This window comes from Equus asinus, chromosome 2 (assembly GCF_041296235.1).
Source record: "Equus asinus isolate D_3611 breed Donkey chromosome 2, EquAss-T2T_v2, whole genome shotgun sequence".
In the NCBI taxonomy this organism is placed as follows: domain Eukaryota; kingdom Metazoa; phylum Chordata; class Mammalia; order Perissodactyla; family Equidae; genus Equus; species Equus asinus.
The window spans coordinates 49,619,447-49,632,429 of NC_091791.1; the positions used below are offsets into that span (position 1 = coordinate 49,619,447).

Here is a 12,983-nt window from a genome sequence, read left to right on the forward strand (position 1 = left end):
TGAAAATACTGACAATCCCTTTTTCCAAAATAAACATTTATCACAATTTGGTACCGGATGAACCTTAATCAGATTTAGAATGGCTTGTGTTCTCTAGAGCTTGAAATGCAATTTGCTTTGTGTAATATCAAACGTCTGATTAGGTCCTTGTGTGTTTTCAGTTGGCTTCTCCCCTGCTGGGCTGTAGACTGGGAGGGTGGATAATACCTCCTATTGTGCCTTTGAAGCTCATTGACAGCAGTCCTGTCAGTGGCTGAGGCTGGTCAGAAATGGACAAGGTGAGGGCTGGGGAAGAGTTGGAGCCAGTGGAAGGCCAGTGTCCAGGCCCACAGGTAAGGTGTGCTAGTATGACAGAAACAACTCATCACAGGTAACAGCCTTACTAAGAATAATTTACCCAGAAAACACTGCAGTTTGGCAGGAGTCCAAAGGAGTTAAAGAAATAACAGTTACTAACCAATAAATCATAGCACATACTAACAATGATCTTTAAAACCCACCTGGAGGTGTATGGGTTCCTCACCAAATCCTTTTCTTAAGCCATGAGACTCTAAGAAGAAATGCATTTTATTCACGTTACCTGTTTCTGGTCAGTATCTTTGGGTAATAATGGGAAGAAAAGAATCTTTAGCAAGCACCAGGGACCAGCATATTTTTGTTGAAGTGGGAAAGGCGTGAGGGCTTCAACCCTTCAGCCCAGCTGCAGCCTCAGGGTCAAAACTAACTTGAGTCTCCTGGTGCCAGTTTATAATCCCAAAACAGAAGTATCCAGGCTCCTAGCCATATGACTGTGAAGTGGAGGCGAGAAAGGAGCTCAGCTTCTGAAACCCGCAGAATCTTAAGATGTAACTTCATAGAATCACCAATCATTACGAACAGCTCTTTTTGCACGGCACTACAATAGTAAACCTCAGTTTACATGGCATCTGTTTTCTGTGGGCACTTGCATCATTTACCAGTGCTGCCTAATTAACATTCCAACTCCCCTTTCTCCCCAGTTCACCACTGAAGGAAGCAACGAGCCAGAAAGATCCCAACGTGACCAGTTGAAAAGCAAGAGAGTCAAAAACTGGTAATTAGGTAGCACCTCAGCTTTTTGTCTAAACTCACCATTAGAGTTGAGAAGTGTCTTAATTAAATCAGCTGGCGCATTTATATGTGTGCATTTGTGTAGACAGAATTATTGAGCTCTTTACTCAGAAGAGGCCAGCATAGATTCAGAACTAGCCATCATTGCTGCCATCCTGGGAACAGAGCCCAGGCCACCGCTTACAGACCCTGCTCTCCAACAGGGAGAAGCTTATGGCAATATTAAACTCAGGTGGCTTCTGACAGTTCCCTGGAGGTACACTACTTCTTCTTCCAGAGGAAGGGGTAGCCTGCCAGGGCCCATAGTGTGACGCAGTATGGTTTAGAGGAAGGGGTCTGGGAGCCAGGAATCTTGGGGTGCTAGTACTTTCGTGTGCGTCTCCAGTGAGTTCCCCGACTTCTCTCAGTGTCTTTGACCCATCTCACAGGGCTGTGATAGCAAAGTAAAAAGAGATCTGCTATAGAGCACTGTGCATATAGTTAACAGGACTGTATTATACACTTAAAAAGTTGTTAAGGGTGTAGATCTCATGTTAAATGTTCTTACCACATTCAAAAAACACTGTTTTTCCTTCTTTGTATTTTCTAAAATTTCTGTAACGAATGTGTCTTAATTTTATAGGAATGAAAAAAACAATAAAATATAAAAATTTGAAAAAGAAAAAAGCACTCTGAAAAGAGAAGTGAGAAACAAGCCAAGGGGCAGCACAATAGAGAACAGAGACTGTGCGGCTGAATCCCAGGTCTGCCACCGCTAAGAGGTACTTCAGAAATAACGAACCTTTTTAAACCTTTTTTCATCTGTAAAATGGGGAGAATAATGGTGCCTGCCTCAAAAGACTAAGTGAGGATGAAATGAAACAAAACTGTATCTTCTAAAAAATTTTTGCCATATCCACATAAACCTATTTTTTTAACTCTCTCTCTATATGTAGTAAAAAAGGACATATTTTATACATATAAATTTACATATTTACTATGTATTTTAGATAGACAAATTTCAACTTACAGTTTTTAAAAATTTCAGCTTCATCCTAGACCATGATGGCCAAGAAATCATGAATTTGATGTGCTAGCTACATTTTTTTTTTACTAATACATATTAATATAAATTCCTATTAAAATTAACAATGTTCACCCATGCATCCTTTGTGTAGCATATTTGGTGAAACATTAAGATAAGGCATAGAAACTGCTAAATACAGTAACCATGAGAACCATCATTTTAATTACTATCATCAAAATAAGGTAGTTGAATGTTATCTTCTCTTATTGAACGCCAACTACACTAGGAGTCCCTATGGGGTTAATATGGGAAATGAGAACCAATATATTCTTCAACATATTGTCCCTCCTACTAGTTCTTATTTATAAATAAGAATAATAATCATATCCGATATTTATGGAGTGACTCACTATGTCCTCAAACTTGTAAGAGTTTTTGCATGTAGTTAATCTTCATAACAACCACGTAAGGCTGGTAGTTATATGATCTCCATTTTAAATTCAGCAGGGATGGTGGCATGAACTATGTTAACTCCATTCAGGAAGGGTTTGACCAGCGCCCAAGGGAGAATATTCCGTATCTCTGACTCTGGCTGCCCACGCATTGAGCAGTAGGGAACACAGAGAAGAAAAAGAATTATCGTCAGTGTGTGAAGGCCAAGAGACCACTTCCGGTGCAACCTCAGGCAGAGGCAGTGGCTGTAGGACAGCTGTAAATGAGTCAGTCCAATTTAAAAATATATCTTTCTAAAGTGAATTTTTAAAGCAATTCAAAATTTAAATAAATCTCGATCTACAACCGCTGAGATGGACTGCTGAGATCTGAGTAATAAGTTAGCCATTGTCTTGTGGATTTGTTAATTTGCACTCTAAGGTTTGCCCATCATGGTGAGCTCATAGGTAGCATTCAGGTACATTCCAAATGCCAAAACGTCAGCCTTTGTTGGTTTTAAAAGTTAAATCAGCCAAAAACATGTCCATGATTTCAATGAGCTTCAAGCATCAGAGTTCTCGGCCAGCTTCACAAAAGCGGGCCACCAAAACGAAAACAAAAAACAACCCATAAACATCTAATGGATACACAATGGGTTCCTTGCATATCCGTTCGGCTTTAAGTATGTTGAACTTGAGCACCTGAAGGCACTAAGGCATTAGCTATGGGATCACAAGGGAGTGAACATGGTAAGCTTGAAGTTATCCTAATAACTAAGCCTGAGAAACAGATGAGCTTGCTTGCTCAGAGACTGCTGAGAAGGGAGAAGCAGTATCTCCAAGGTTAGGATGGGCAGAGTAGGAATGAGAACAGATGAAGAGGGATTCCAGGTTGGGAAGGCGGACCAAGTTACCAAGTGGGGTGAGGTTGCACTCCAGGCAGGCTTCTGTATGGCATCTTCTATGGACCGCCACCAAAAACACCAGGGAGCTTCAGGGGTGGGGAATTTGCACCGTAAAATCAGGGCTCGGCTTTATGACAGGCACCCTGCAGATCCCAAGAGGTAGTTTCCCATCATGGACAAAATCATGAGCTATAGGTCCAGAAACACCTGAATTCAAGTCCCACTTTTGTCATGTGTGACTTGGGACATATTATTCAATTTTTTAAAATCTCAGTTTTCCCATCTGTTTAATAGGAATCCATTCATTCCACAAATGTTTAGCGACCATCTACTGCATGTCAAGCCCTGTTTCAGGTGAGAATGACAACAGTATCTACCTCATAAATTCTTGGGAGAATTAAAAAAAGATGAGGAATCTCGAGTTCTTAGGACGGTGCATGGGAGAGGAGGCATAATAATCCATCAATAAATGTTAGTTGTTGTTTTCTATCGATGGTGGCGTCTTTTACCTAGTTAGGGAAATTTGGAGGGAAGCCAGCTGGGGGAGGGGAAGATGAGTTCAGTTCTGGATGCGTTAAGAGGCACTTTCAGTCCCCAGGTGGAGGTGCCCAGTAGCCCTGGACATGCGCAGGTATGGAGCTCAGGAGACAGAGACTATCTGGGCTTGACCTTAGCATGCACATCCCCAAGCTCCCCTTCCATAATGGGGGCAGTGCCGTGAGCCTCATTTTCATTTTGAAGGAGCCAATGTACTGATTTCAATGAAAATGAACGGCCAATAGTTTAGAGCCCTGGGTTAGCTGAGCAATGAGAAACTCCAAAATCCTTCCTGAAAACCACACAACGACATGGATCAAGAAATCTCAGCTCAGATCTAAACTTATTCCTTGCCTCTGCATTTTTGGTTACAATCTTCTCATTAAATTTCCATTGGTAAATACAGGTCCAGGTTTTAGGTTTTTGAGCAGTTCTTAAAATAAATGTAACCCCATCACTCCTATTCCCTAGGGAATTATAGGACAATTTTGGAATTTTTTTTCTTGGGTCGCTACTATTATACCTAACATATTCAACACTGTTTATCAAGTAAACATACATTTAAATGGCAGAAATACATAAATACATAAATCTTCAGGGTATATTGTCACTGATCATTTTAAAAGTTAAATAATAATTTATACACACTTTCAGAAAAGACTTTTAAAGTTCAGTTTTAGTATTTTCACTGTCTCAATAGTAAGGAGTAAATGACTTCCAGTTTAAATAAGGTAAAATCAACAAAGGCCCAACAACAACAACAGCAAATCACACTGTCATTTGGCTAACGCGTTCTTTACAATATCATTTTGGGAGCTGTAAACAGTTTGAACTCACCTAAATTTTCAGTATTATAATGATATTCAATAAACATTAGTGTCTAGATGAAATTCAATAAATATCATAAATATGCCTTAATTTCACACCATAACTAGCTTAGCAAAAGAAAGTCCCAAAGGAAAAGAAAGGAGGCAGTAAAGACGACCAGATTGAATGGAGACAGAGGAAGACAAACTGGCAAGGTACTGGGTGAGAAAGAGAAGCAGCCAGAAAGCTGTGGGAGAAGAAAAAGAAGAAAAACAAAAAGACGTCAGGGTGGTGGGCGTGGGTGTGAAAGGGCAGGCGAGGCAGAGTGACAAAGGTGAGTTTGCTCAGAGGAAATGTGCAACGAAAGCAAACTTCTAGCCCATGGAAGACTGGGGTCTTCAGACATTAGTGACTTCTACTCTAAATCAGAACTGAACTGTGGGCTCCGGTAACATGACCCACGCTGAGGACAGGTGTCAGCTCTCCAGACCTTTGTTGTATTAGGAAGGGGAAAAAATCCATTCGTTGCATTGTTTTGTAGCAAAATACCTCATGTAGGGAGAATTCATGCTTTTGGAGGCACTTTCTACACAGCACCAAACCAAATGCCCAATTTGGGGAGGAAAGAAGAAACAATCTTCTAGACAAATCTACCAGCTTACCAGATGAATCTTTTCACTTTTCTTTTGATTATTCAAGACTTATTCCTTTGCCTATATGCACACTATCAAAGAATAGTTGAGAAATAACCAAGGGAAATGAACAATGAAAAATAATCTTTGAAACCACGCTTTTGCTTCTCTGTGTCACAAAAGTGGAGCCAAATGCTCAGATTACAGAGTTCTGCCTGAGCCATGGGGTGGGGGATCATCCATGATAGTATCCAAGATTCAGAAGCACCCTCTTGGGATAAAGAGGAAGCTGGGGGCTGTGACATTGATCATTGTCAGCCTAACTGACTCCCCAGGTCTTCTAGTTTATTCCTGCACAATTGATCATCTTAGTACAGCTGATAAAAATCTGCGATTAAGATAACAAGAGCCATTTTCAGAAGAGTTTTCATTTACGAGTAGATGAGCTTTCTGAAGCAGAAGGAAAACAATATACAAAGCAAACAGGAAGACTACTGAAGGAAATTCCAACCTTCAATGGGGGTTCTCTTTACTATGCTCATCCAACGTCAGTTAGGAAACATTAGTCAAAGAAGTTGGACCCACACATCCACAGAGAGCCAGAGAAAAGTATGATTCTCAGGGAACTGGAAGAGAAAGAGGTTGCCCACCCCGGGCCTGGGGGGTGTCCTAGAGCAGTGTCAGACACCAAGCATCTAGGCATGCTGGTCACTTCCAGACTGTGCTCTTCATAATCATGGAAGAACGAATAAGCAGAAAGAAAGGTTTTAAAATAACTGTCTTATATAGGAAAATATGTGCAGGCGAAAAGGAGTATATGAGAACTGTCTGCTCAATTTTCCACAAACCTAAAACTGTTCTTGAAAATAAGGTCTATTAACTAAAGAAAATATCATGACTATAAGCCTACTGGTTAAAAGCTGGGGCTCTGGAGTCAGAGCCCCAGGCTTAGTCTGAGATGCCACTTGCTCGCAGTTGTTACGTCCTTGGCCAGGCAAGCCTCATTTATAAAAAGTTGTAGCGAGAATAAATGAGACAAAGCATGTTACCATAGTCCTTGGCCAGACTTAAAAACAGACTTAAAAAAATTTTAATAATCACCTGGCAGTTTAGGCTACAGGACTTATTTTTTCCTTCCCTATAAAGCAATTATAGAAACAGCCTTGGAGAATTATACTATCATCTATGAATTTTGAAGTCATTTTTAAAAATACTTTATTTGGAAAGCAAGGGGTTAACGTGAAGCTCCCTCTTTCAGAGACTATGAAAATAGTTAAAAAAGCATCAGAGAAAAATTATTAACGGTAAAGATCTTTTCCAGCCAAGTTATGTCACAGGTTTAGCACAGGATAGATTTTATGGTAACAAATGTAGTTTCAACTTCAATAGGAGGTAATTATTCAAGCATCAGCTCTACAGATTATTGCCGTTATAAGTACCTCTGGCTTAAGGGAACTAGTGTGATGTCAATAATATGCAAGACTGTAGAGTGGACATAGGGAATGAACAGTAGTAAACGATACTTTCACACTTTGAAAGTAGTTAGAAACTATAATAGATATTTAAAGACAAATGTAAGCAATATTAGCTGGAGGAAAGGCAACATAAGCTCTGAATATGGCAAGTATGCCCAGCTTTTGAAATAACGATAGGTGACATTGATTGAGCATTTACCACAGGGGATGGTGCTAACAGCCTCATATGTATTATGCCACATCATTCTCACAAAAGTGCTAAGAAGTAGATACTAGCCTTTTTCCCATCTTAAAGAAAAGGAAACTGAGGCATGGAGAGATCAGGTATCTGTCCAAGATCATCCAACTAGCACATCTTATTCTGAACAAGGCAGAGCCAACGAAAATAATTTATTTGGGCTTTCAGGAAGTCTATGGGATGGTCTTCATACCAAAAGTTCTTTAAAAACAAAACCAAACAATGATTGGGCTAAATGTTCTGCAATGGATACAAAATCCACTTAACAACATGTAGCAAAGAACAGAGTTGAATTAGTATCTTTACAACAGACATACACGTCATTACTAATCCTCGCAAACGGATCCTGGATTAATCTTGTTTTACATTTCAGAAATGAATAGAAGAGGAAGTAGAGTGTTGAATTGGAGTTTACAGATGATATTTTTCAGAAAGCAAAACGCTAAGCAACCACAGAAGTTCACAAACCATGAGGAAGCTGAACAGCAGCAGACGACCTTCACTGTGGGCCAGCAGGCAAGGCAGCTGAAGAAAACGAACGCATCTACTCTTAAATAACAAGCACTAAAGCATTAGTTTGACAGGGAATGGGAATTTTGGAGGTTTTATGGAATACTCTGATATGACAAAAAGGCCAAGAAAATAGCATGCATCTCTAGGAAGAGTTTGGGAAACAATCCAACAAGCATACTTATTTTGTAATTATTTTATAAAGCACCCCATGCCCATTTTTTAAGTTGTTAATTTATTTTTATTGAGATCATTGTAGTTTCACTTATAGTTGTAAGAAATAAAAGAAGGATCCCATGTATACTTTGTCTAATTGCCCCCAATGGTATCATTTTGCAAAAGTATAGTGCCTGTGTCCATATTTACAAAGAAAATTCTACTATTTCACTCCATCTGGAATACACTATGCAGGTGAGGTAAATACCCATCAAGAAAGGTACAGGGGCCTAGAGATGGTTTAGATCAAAGGAGCTGAACTGTAGGAACAGAGGGGCTGCAACAGGTCAATCAACTACAAATCTAGGTCTCTTCTGACAAAACAAACTCATGGATAAAAAATATGATTTTCGGGGGCCGGTTCCGTGGCCGAGTGGTTAAGTTCGCGCGCTCCACTGCGGCGGCCCAGGGTTCGGATCCTGGGCGCGGACATGGCACCGCTCGTCAGGCCACGTTGAGGCAGTGTCCCACATCCCACAACTAGAAGGACCTGAAACTAAGATATACAACTGTGTACAGGGGGGGTTTGGGGAGATAAAGCAGAAAAAAAAAAAAAAAGATTGGCAACAGTTGTTAGCCCAGGTGCCAATCTTTAAAAAAAAATTTTTTTTAATGATTTTCAAAACAAATTAGTTATGTAGAGTGTATATAGGCTATCCATGGGCTTACTTTCGAATTTTAGAATATTCGAACTATGTGGACTTAACATTTAGACAGGATAGCAAATAACAGAGTGCGAAGCACTTAGACTATGGAGTCTGACTGGGGGAACGCCTCCACTCCTACCCCCAACTCTGTAGCTGTGGGACCTTCAGCAAGTTTCATTAACTCTCCAAGTTTATTTCCTCATCTTTCATCTGGGAATAATAATGGCACCTACCTCAGGGTTGTTGTGAAGATAAAATGAGGAAACCTATGTAACAACGCCTGCGCAAATGAAGAGGTCACTAACTAATGTTGATGATATTCATTTAAAGATCTTTAAAGCAGGGTTTCTAAAACCCTGGCACAATTGACATTTCGGACCAGATAACAATCATGTAACAATTTGTTGGGGCAGTGTGTGCATGTGTATGTGTGTTTGGGGGGGTGAAGGGGGTCTTGTGCATTGTAGGATGTCCAGCAGCAGCCCTGGCCTCTACTCACTAGATGCCAGTAGCACTCACCCTCTAGCTGTAACACCAAAAATGTTTCCAGATCCTACTAAGTGCCCTTAAAGAGACAAAAAAATTAACTCTGGTTGAAAACCACTGCTTTAAAAGGACTGATTTAAGACATTTTAATTTTGCACTTTAGGGTGGGGAGCCCAGACACCTGTATGTTTAATAAGCACTCCCAAGTAACTGGGAACTTCTGGTCAGGTGGACAGTGTCTTGACATATGAGAGGGAAGGTCAGGTTCTCATACAATACATTAGTGTTTTCTAATAATCAACATCAGCAACTAGACTCTTACCCAAACGGAAAGTTCAATTTGAAAATCAAGATTTTAGGATAAAAGAATTAATTAGGTAGTGCTTTGGAACTATTATTTTTAGTAAGAAGTCTTCAGTTATCTCTGGCGACAGTTTTTGCTAAAACTCTATACCATCAATCACCTGTGGTCAGATAGGATAGGGGTTACTATGCTTAGTCATGTGGAACATCAAATAGTCCTTGTGCACACTGTGAAATGACAAGCAGTTGAAACGACAATCATCATTCCATTTTCCTTTCACCATCACCAGAAAAGATGCTTACGAATGCCACAGAGGAAACATTCACTTCAGCTTTAAGAGGCTACTGATTCAGTTAGAGAGATTTTGAGCCTAAGTACGTCTCACGTTATGTGGTTTGCCTACAGGTAGGGTGACCAGCCATCCTGGATTGTCTGGGACTGAGCATTTCCCAGCATGTGGGACTTTTAGTGTTCAAAGTGGGACAGTCAGTTACCCCATGTACAGTCCCAAAGCCGCCTTGTAGCTGGTTCCCTCTCCATCACTTTTCTCTAAGGGCCTCGACATCCCCCAGATCTGTCCATGTCCCCATCCCACTCATCTCTAGCCTGCAGACTTGGGTGCTTGAGCACCTTTCTCCTGAAGTAAATGGACTGAGTGGACGGGTCACAGACTTTGAGTTATAAGTCCATGTGGTCTGTGAGCCTCTTCCCTTTGATGAAATTGCGGTGAAGCAGAGTCAAGGAGAACCTGATGTTTTCTCTCCTAATTCAAGACCCTGACCACTGAAATAATGGCTCCTGTACTTAGAAGTGTTTATGAAATACAAAGATTCCAGGACTTCCACCCCAGACTGACTAGAGATGAGGACTCAGAATCCTCATGTTTGAAAAGCTTCCTGGTAATTATAATGTGCAAGAAGGTTCAGGAACACTATCCAGAACACAGTGCCCCTCCAGGGGTGCCATGAAATATGTTCTTGCTGCAAGTGCAGTATATAACTGGATTTTTAGAATAAGGGAGCATTTCAGGTATTTCACTAGATGGGACTGATCTTTGAAACCCATAAACTCAAGTTAAAACGTAGTGTTTTGATCTCAAGAAAGAGAGACTATAACACTTTGCTTAGACCGTCATTGCAGATGCCCACTGCAAAGTTAAACAACTGAAGCCATGCCCTAATCAAGTCTAAAGTTTGAAACCTATTTAAATAACACCAATTTATATTTATGAATGTTTGCTTTTAATGGGTAACTGGTAGCATATCATATCCAGATATTCCTGTAAAAATCACTTGTTGGATTTTGTTTTTGTTATACCAATTATTGACATCAACAATTACTAACTGAATATTTATATACATGTAAGGCCCAGGGCTAGATGCTAGACTTCAAAAAAGAGGAAAAATTTTTAAGTTGCAGTAATCTTCTATAGACTTATGACCATCTGTGCTCATCTTATGCAATCACACTCTCATCAGGAATTTACACACAAAAAACTACAGTTTCAAGGTGTTCAAAGATCATTCTACAATTCCATTCAGAGGCCCTGTGTTAAGAACTGCTGATTTTATATGAGCATAAATTTCTTCCTTCTAAGTGACACATGGATTAGAAAATGTATGGCCTTCCTATAAAAGTGTATCTTGGAAGCCAATCAAACCAAACCACCCCATAACTTAAATTGTGAAGGCCTCTTCCAAATGCTTGTCACTTTAGCAATATCCCTGCCAAATGAAGACTCCTGAGGTCCCTGAAACCATCTAGTGGGTAGATTCTAGATTGTGCCAATGGGTTTTATTGGAAAATTAGAAAGAAATATGTGTCAAATAAAGCATTACAAGGTCCAATATAGGGGCTGGGACTTCTTCACTTTCCCCATAATAACTCTTATGCAGTCATTTTAGCTAAATGAGGCTCCTTATTCATAAGCTCTGCAAAGGCAAAAAACATCAGGATGGTTTTACCTTTGCAAACTTGAAAGAGCTGTTCTTGCCTAATACATACACACGTGTACCCACAGAGTGAAAACCTCTCTTTTTCGTAAACTGTCTGACAGACTCTGGAACATCTCAGATTCACTTACATTTTGGAAAATCCAGCGTCTAACCCACAAGTGTCCTTTGCCCATTTCTGCCATTTCACACTGAACATGGAATGTATTGATGGTTCCTTTGTGGGGGCAATCCATACATAAACAAGGTATTTCTATTTTACAAGGAGTGTTAATAAGCTTGTTCAAAATCCTGTCCATCTAGAATGAGAAACTATGAAACTATTATTGACCTTTGGAGAAAATAAGACACACACACACACACACACACACACACACACACACACACATAAAAGTCATGATTTAAAGAAAAAAAGAAAAATATATATCCATATTCAACATGCAACAAATATTTTATTGAATACTCTTTGCCAGATACTTGCAAAGCTATGCAAAACATCGATAACTCAAATCAATTTGTAATTTGGCTTGAGGATTTTTATGTTTGTTTGCACGGGGTAGGACATAGAGTTGGTGGAAGAAGAAGGGCATTGTCTAATAATCTGACTTAAGCCCCTAATTGGCTTGACATTGGCTCCTGCCCAATTTCATATGCATCTCATTCAAACATAATGGCCAACAGAGAAGGGGAGCTCGCCAGGCAACAAGGACAGCCAACTGGACACCTGCATCCATGGAGAAATAATTTACCACTTACCAGCAGGGTCACACTAGGCCTCAGTGTCCTTACTATGAATAGTATTATTTCAGAGGTTGGTTGAAGGATTTAATATAATACATATAAAGTGCTTAGAATAGTGCCTGGATCATAGAAAGTCTTCAACAATAATAGTAGCTACTATTAGTAGCTGTTATTAGCCACTATTATTAATATATAGTCAAACACTGGAGATGACTGTCTTACTTGCTTAGATCACGTGGGTCTGTTTTAAACACTAGTGTTTTAAATGTACTACTGCTAATGGTACTGAAATAGATTACCTTTGTAAATCCTTTCCTTCAATGCCTAGAGATAAAGGACATCTCATAAAGCAAGCTCACCTAAGCCTATTTCTGCCATCCACCCAGAAACCAGTCTGCAAACCTCTGACCCATCTGTGTTAGAAAAGATAAGCTGTGCTCTCATTTCTACTCACGGAAATTAGTGTTTCTTTTCTATCTAAGTCTTCCTGAGAGTATTAGTTTGCCTTCTGCTTGCTAGCCAATCTACCATCCCCAGGATTAAAACTAGAGAGACTAACAGACTAATGAGACCCAATTTTGAGACTTTAACACAGAAATTAATGCTAAAAAAAAATGAAATATAGGATCAGAATGAGCTACACCAATCACTTCCACTTCCCCTGTGCTGATGGATCATCTTACAAGCAGTTAAGAGAAGAAAGGAAGTAGCAATGTTGAACTCCCCCATCCCTCAATCCCTCAAAACCATCATAAGTTTCCAAACAACACAGCTTACTTAGGTCCAGTGATATAAAATACGCACATCACTTGTTTGTCATAGGAGACCAAATAGGAAAATGAAGACTAGGAGTTGCAATGGGTGGTTTTCCCCTGACACCCATTTATGTCAGTCTGACTCTTGGCCCCCAGCTAGAGAGAAGGCTCTATGTTACAGCACACCTTAATTCCTCCTGCTCCCTCTCAGCTCCCTCTCAGCTCCCCCGTGTAACTCAAGCACCTCTTCAG

General features: G+C 40.0%; 1 protein-coding gene across 10 annotated transcripts in view; it reads right to left on the minus strand.

Moving 5' to 3' along the window:
* The window catches only part of FAM13C (family with sequence similarity 13 member C), a 118,168-nt gene that overhangs the window by 24,531 nt on the left and 80,654 nt on the right, over window positions 1-12,983 (minus strand). The window lies entirely within an intron of this gene.